General features: G+C 36.5%; 1 long non-coding RNA gene across 1 annotated transcript; it reads right to left on the bottom strand.

The window, feature by feature from the left end:
• Window positions 1-847: 847 nt before the first annotated feature.
• LOC130499456 (uncharacterized) lies at window positions 848-2,014 on the bottom strand. Its single transcript, XR_008938324.1, has 2 exons — window positions 1,616-2,014; window positions 848-1,421 (listed from the first exon to the last, which is right to left on the bottom strand). It is a non-coding gene; the product is annotated as an uncharacterized LOC130499456 (long non-coding RNA).
• Between the last annotated feature and the right edge of the window lie 4,811 nt (window positions 2,015-6,825).

Below are 6,825 nucleotides of genomic sequence, written 5' to 3' on the forward strand. Positions count from 1 at the left end.
ATTTATTTTATTTTGTAAGAAAATTATAATATAAATTTTAACAAACCTAGATTAGTATATCAAAATTGTTTCTGGAATTTAATTTTTGTATATCAAAACTTTTAAAATATTCTTATCATTTAATTTTTTCTACATTTTCTGATTTATATATATTTTTAATAATTTTTATTATTATGAAAATAATTATTCTAAAACTAAACAATTAATACAAAGATATAAAAGAACAAATACATTTTTATTATTGTCTATGTTTGCCAATTTCTCCTAATAATTATAGAAGACCAAGGCTTTCAAACGTGGAGAAAAAGATGAGACTAGAGTGCTCAAACTACTTGATTACAGTTGGAGCAATACCTGTCATTTACGAAATCGACAGCCACTTTCGAAATCTTTTTTCTCCAATTCGGAAACTTTGACCGGCGCTTGAGAGATATATTTAGTTTTCTTTTGTCAATAACATAATAATTACCAAACAGTTTAGATTTTTATTTTTGTACAAATTTCGACAAAGTTGGGGTACCATTAAGAGTGATGATAAACCCCATACAGGCGTCCAAAATAAAAGAAAACAAATCACTAGAAATATTAGAAAGAAGAGTCAATTTGCTGAAAACCATAGGGTTATTAGAAATTAACTAAGTGAATATGATGTGACAACTTTGCTGTCTAAGAATGGATGTACTAATACGGGGAATTTAGGGCATTTAGTTAATTATGGGAAAAGCTGTGAGTAGAAGATGCAAATTCCCTAGAAAAAATTGACAATTAGACCATTATTGAAAAATTATTTATCTAAATATACCATTTACAAATAGTAATAATTTTTTTTGATTTTTTTTTTGTCGGCAAGCAGTTTTATTATAAAGTCCAAATAGGCAGATTAACATGGTACAGACTTACTTAATCTTTAAGGTTCAAACAACAGAAATACAAAAGAAATAAAATATGAAAGCGGTTACATGAACACGCGTCAGCTGGAGAAACCTTCGTATCTCTACACATATTAACACGTGGTCTTCTTTAAGGAAGTGTCTACACATATTAACATGTGTTCTTCCTTAAGGAAGCGGCACGCTCGGCCGTGAAAGAGAGGTTTTCGCCGGAAGACAAATTCCACCTCCACTTCTTTTCTATCTCCGTCATAATTCACAGCACCTTTGACACCGTAAAGTGCTTTAGCCGCCGGTACCAATCAAAGTAGCTTCTCTCTGGTCGCCATCCTCCCTCGTCTTCAGTCTTCTACAGCCACCCAAAAGGAGCACACCCATGTCTCCAAGCTATCTTCGCGCAAGAACTCCGCCGTCCACTAAGGATTACGGCATAAACATATGTGAAATTACCCAATCAAGAGTAGATGCATCCGGTTGAATAGAGGTTGGTCGGGATTAAACTCCGAGAGACGCTCCAGAATCCGATCGAAACTAGATCGGAAGACAAAAAAAGACTTTATTAATCAACCCAAATTGAAAGAAGTAAATCCATGAAAAAAATCTCAGTGTTTGGGTTGAAACAAAACAAAATTCGCATAAACGAAAAGAAAAAAAATCGATCTAAATGACCAAAGGAAAGAACACACAACAAAAGATCTGATCGAAATCGGAAAATATTAACAAACATAAGATCCGGCGTCGCCCGAGATAAGATCCGGAAATCGCCTTCTCTCTCTAAAAGATAGAGATGTGATAAGAGAGAGAGAAGGTTTTTTGATTTAATTTATATATAAACCTCAATCTGTATAAAAGAATAACATAAAATTAAATTAAAAAAATGATCTGGTCTATTCTGAAATCCTCTAAAAACATCATATGCAGTTTTTCTAAAATAGTATTCAGTTCCAAAGTAAATAATATGTTTCATTTTTTTTTCTTATCAACAAAGAACCTCCATTATTTATTTACATTTGATCTCCAAGCATAATTTGCTATATAGATATGCACAATGAATTTAATGAAAAAGAGATAAAGAAAGAATAAGAAGGGGGGAAAAGAAGAAACTCGTTGAATCAAAAATGTTGAATTTCAACGTCAAGAACAGAGTCATATGAATTTCTAGAAACAAGTTTGAATATAATTTGCTAAGATTGTTTCATGGGTTTTTTTCTCCTTTTTAAAAATAAAATGATTGATAATATGGAATACACATTCTAAACTTGTTCGAATAATTACATACGTTGAATTATAAATGATAACATGTTTAGAATATATCATACTAGAAAAAGTAAACTACGTTATCTATGGATGACAAAAAAAAAAAAAAAAAAAAAAAACGTTATCTATGAAACATTGTAAAAAAAAAGAGAATACTTCTTTTTAGATTGCTAAACTGTACTGAAAAATGCAAAGAAGAAAATTAATCAAAATTTTAATATATTTAAAAAAATATTAAAATTGAATTCGGAGAAATAAATACAATCTAATATACCTAAGTAGTAACCAGATCAACTAAATATAACATATTCAAATCATATGTTTAATTAAAATAATATTATTATTATAAATTATTAATTGATATACAATTTAAAGTAAATAATATATATACTTTATAAATCTTCATTCCCGTGCATGAGCATGGGAGATTCATCTAGTCTTTAAATGTTTGCCTTACATTCCTGTAAATGTTCTTACCAAAGAGTAGAGATGATTTGTCGAAGTTGATGCATTGACCTGAAATTTTGTCATACTTATTGTTGGGGTCAAAATCGATATTTTAGATATCAAAGTTGGAGATTGTTATAAGTTATTTTTGTATATATATATTCGCACAAAACAACTTGAGGAGAAATAAATTTCGGAAAGTTTATGCAGAAAATACTTAAGAGAAAAGTTTAGAAGCTACGAAGGTATGCTGAATCATCAACCGAGAAGGATAAGGGAGAGAAGAGAGGAAGGATGACCTCGCTACACTCCTTGTCCCTCACCTCGTTACACTCACCTCGCCACACTTGGTCTTCACGTCGCCACACTCACCACACTCGACATTGCCACACAATCTCAGCTTGCCACACATGAACTCACATCGCCACACTCAATCCCTCTCCTCACCTCGCCACACTAACTCTTCACCTCGCCACACTCGGTCTTCACGTCGCCACACTCAAACTCACCTTGCATACGAGCTCACTTTGCCACACAATCAGTCTCTCTCTTCACTTCGCCACACTCAACTTCTCAACACTCGGTATCTCTACACCTCCCTCACACTCGGTCTCACCACACTCGCTTCGCCTCACAACTCTCTCTCTCCCTTCACGTCGCTGCATAACTCCCTTTTTGCATCTATGTTACCACAAAGCTCCTTCATTTCTCAATAATTCTCTTATCATATTCTCCATTGAATTTCGATCTAAATGTCTTTTGTTTCGTCTTAATCGGAGTTTCCTTTGAGATTTTAAGATAAAAACAAGGAAGACTTGTTTTCTCGTAAAAATCCTAGTCAATTGTCAAGATGATACTGTTAACCTAACGACATCATATTCTCGATTAAATTAATTGGTTTCCATCAGTTTGTATGACCAACGACATTGAGAACGTACGTCAGGAAAATTGATGGTTTTTCTGAGCATAATCGTAAATCGCGCCAGTCGTAAAACGGTCCGAAACGACCTAAAACACGACAAAGACCCACTAATTGTTTGGATGAGAGTTGGCCCAGGTTTAAGTGACGGTCTACTCAACTTCATAGAGGAAAATGGGAAAAAATAAATAAATGTAAACTTTCTAAGGATAAACATGGAAATTAAGAGGATAAGCAAAGATACAAGATAAAGATATACTCGAATCTCGAGAGGATAAGGGAGAATGACCGACTTACTTTGAGAGACAATATAAACACGACTCCAAGCTCTGAAGTGGGGGGATCTGAAAATTAGGTATTAAGAAATCTCTATTAGCTTTAAGAGAACATAGTACTTATGCGTGGTTAGACTAGCAAGTTCGACACTTATAACATTTTTACTACTTTGCTCTTGTGTTCTCCATTGCTGACTAATTTCCGTGCACCTTTTGGTGAAAATCTGTAAACGTTTCTTCATCTTAATCAACAAAACACCTAGGTGCAATTTCATATGATAGTTTGTTATCCTGCTCTTTTTGTATTTGTGTGATTACATAGGAAATTCCAATCCTCAAAGAAGTCAGGAATCTTGACTTCCTCTGTTTACTAAATCAACTGTGCAAATTTCGGTTCCTACAATTTGAAGCTAGAAGGAGGAGGGGGATTGGATTCTCTAACTTGAATTCACTGAATGATCAAGAGACGATATGTTTACCAAACGGACAGCGATATAATCTCTTTCAAGGACAGGGCAACGATTTATCAGAACATTCCCTATAATGATATCCATGTCGATGTATAAGTTGACTCAAGAAGTTTGGCTTATATCATCTTCAAAAACACCCTCAAAAGAATGAAATTTTGAGCCCGTTAGTGGGTTTTTTAGGGAAGCTACTATAACTCATGGTTCAGTTAGCCTCAGGGTTAAAGATATGAGCATAACAAAAATAATAGAATTTTGGTTGTTGACATCTCTGTGACTAAACTCCATGCAAGCAGTTCTGTCAACTTACCACTTGTGCCTTAAGTTCCCAACTCCCATGGATTCAAAACGATCTTGGGAAATTGGAAGGAATCACATATTTCTTTTGCTGAGGAATTAAAACAAAAAAAAATTCCACGGCAGAAACTTAAACCTTGCCAAAAAAGAAAAAAATGGTTTTTGCACAAAACGCCCCATAACAAGATGAAACAAAAATATTCTAGTAATTCGGAAAGGCGAGGCCTTAGAATAAAAATGCGAGCTAACTTGCGAACCTGTGATTTCGGTGTGACTCGACTGAAAGTTCTTTGAGCACTACATTGAAATCAACCCTAGTTTCTGCAAACCGTTAAAAATGGAAATCATAACTTGTTTAAAAGATAAAATTCACACGTTCGCTTGGGCTGCAGAAGACATGCGAGGTATCAACATCAACATCACATCTCACGAACTCAACTTTTTGATTTTCATACCAGTCAAACAAAAATGACGAAAGTTACGACCAGAATGCGCCAGCACCACCGCGATCAATGAAAGTCAAAAGACTTCTGAAAGTTGGATCGATAACGGAGGTCAGATATCAAAAGCAACCCGGAACAGATCAACACACTGATCGAGATGGCCTCCCCGAAATCCAAACCACAGGTGCAGAGACAAACCGGAAGAGTGGCGGCACTCAATCGCTTCATATCCTTCTACGATACTTTGAGAAGGAATAAGAAGTTTGAATGGTATGAAGAATGCGAGACAACTTTCAAACAGCTAAAGCATTATTTGACTACTCTTCCAGTTCTCTTTAAAACCATTGAGGGAGAATCCTTATATCTCTATATCGCGGTAACTGCAACAGCTATAAGTTGCTTTTTTATCAACGAAGGAACCTGTAGACCAAAACCCAATCTTTTATGCAAATTTTGAAAGACGCCGAAAGCGATAACCGCATATGGAAAAACTAGTGCTCGTAGTCGTAATGTCGGCATTGAAATTGAGACCATATTTCTAATTGCCTGCAATCTTAATTCTCACCACATTCCCACTTCGGACAATTTTGCATAGTCCTAGTCAATCAGGGAGATTAGCAAAACGGGTAATCGAGTTGAGCTACATCAAATGTCAAACAAGAACATGTTCTAAGTCCCAGGTACTCTCTGACTTTTTAGTAGAATACCTGACAGAGGGCACGCCGAATCAAGAACCAAACTCAACATGGATCCTTCACATTGACAGATCTTCATCCAAACATGGTTCATGGATCAGAATTCGTCTCACGCCACCAACAGGAGAAGTGCTGCAGCAGTCGTTCTGACTAACTTTCCATGTCTCCAATAATGAGGCCAAGTACGACGCACTAATCTCAGGACTACGATTAGCCCACGAGCTCATGATACACAACGTTCACGCTTACTGCGATTCTCAACTTGTCGCAAACTAGTACAACGGAGAATATGAAGCAAGAGACAAAAGGATGGATTCATACTTAAAACTCGTCTAGGATCTCGCAGAATACTTCGATCAATTCACTCTCAGATGAATCCACCACGCGTAAAACATTCAGGCTGACGCCTTGGCAGCCCTAGCAACTAGCATAGATTCGAGTCTCAAACGAGTAATTCCCGTGGATTTCATAGAACACCCAAGCATTGAGCCAGCAATCTTCGCAAATCTGATCCACTCGCAAGGAAGCAGCCAGGCTGAGGCTATAAACAAAACAATCCTAGAAGGACTTAAAAAATGTATGGACGCTAAGAAGGGCCTATAGGCCAAATAACTTAAAGGAGTAAAGTGGTCTCATCGAACGACTCTGAGGCAAGTAACATGAGAAACCCCTTCGCCCTGGCCTATGATAAAAATGTGTAATTCCAGGAGAAGTCGAATTCCCTGGATTACGACGAAGCCTACTCCTGGAGTGAGGAACATGATGCATCTAGACGATTTTGCAAAAACAATGAGAGCCAAAATCAAGCGTTCATACGAAGTCAGAACTATTAACAACCTGGAAAAAATACTACAATAACGTAAAAAGTTGCAGATTCAGAGAAGGCGACCTGGTCTTGCCTAAGGTTCTTCAAAGTAGCTCTAACAAAAATCGGGCAAAATCGGAGCAAACTGAGAAATACCATACAAAATATAAAAGTGGCCTGACCAGGGGCATACAAGCTCAAATCACCACACTCCGTACCTCTCCCTCACCTCACTACACTCAGTTTTCACCTAGCCACACTCGGTCCTCATGTCGCCACACTCGACATCGCCGCACTCGACTTTGCCACACTCCAGCTCACATCACCCCA

This window comes from Raphanus sativus, chromosome 9 (assembly GCF_000801105.2).
Source record: "Raphanus sativus cultivar WK10039 chromosome 9, ASM80110v3, whole genome shotgun sequence".
In the NCBI taxonomy this organism is placed as follows: domain Eukaryota; kingdom Viridiplantae; phylum Streptophyta; class Magnoliopsida; order Brassicales; family Brassicaceae; genus Raphanus; species Raphanus sativus.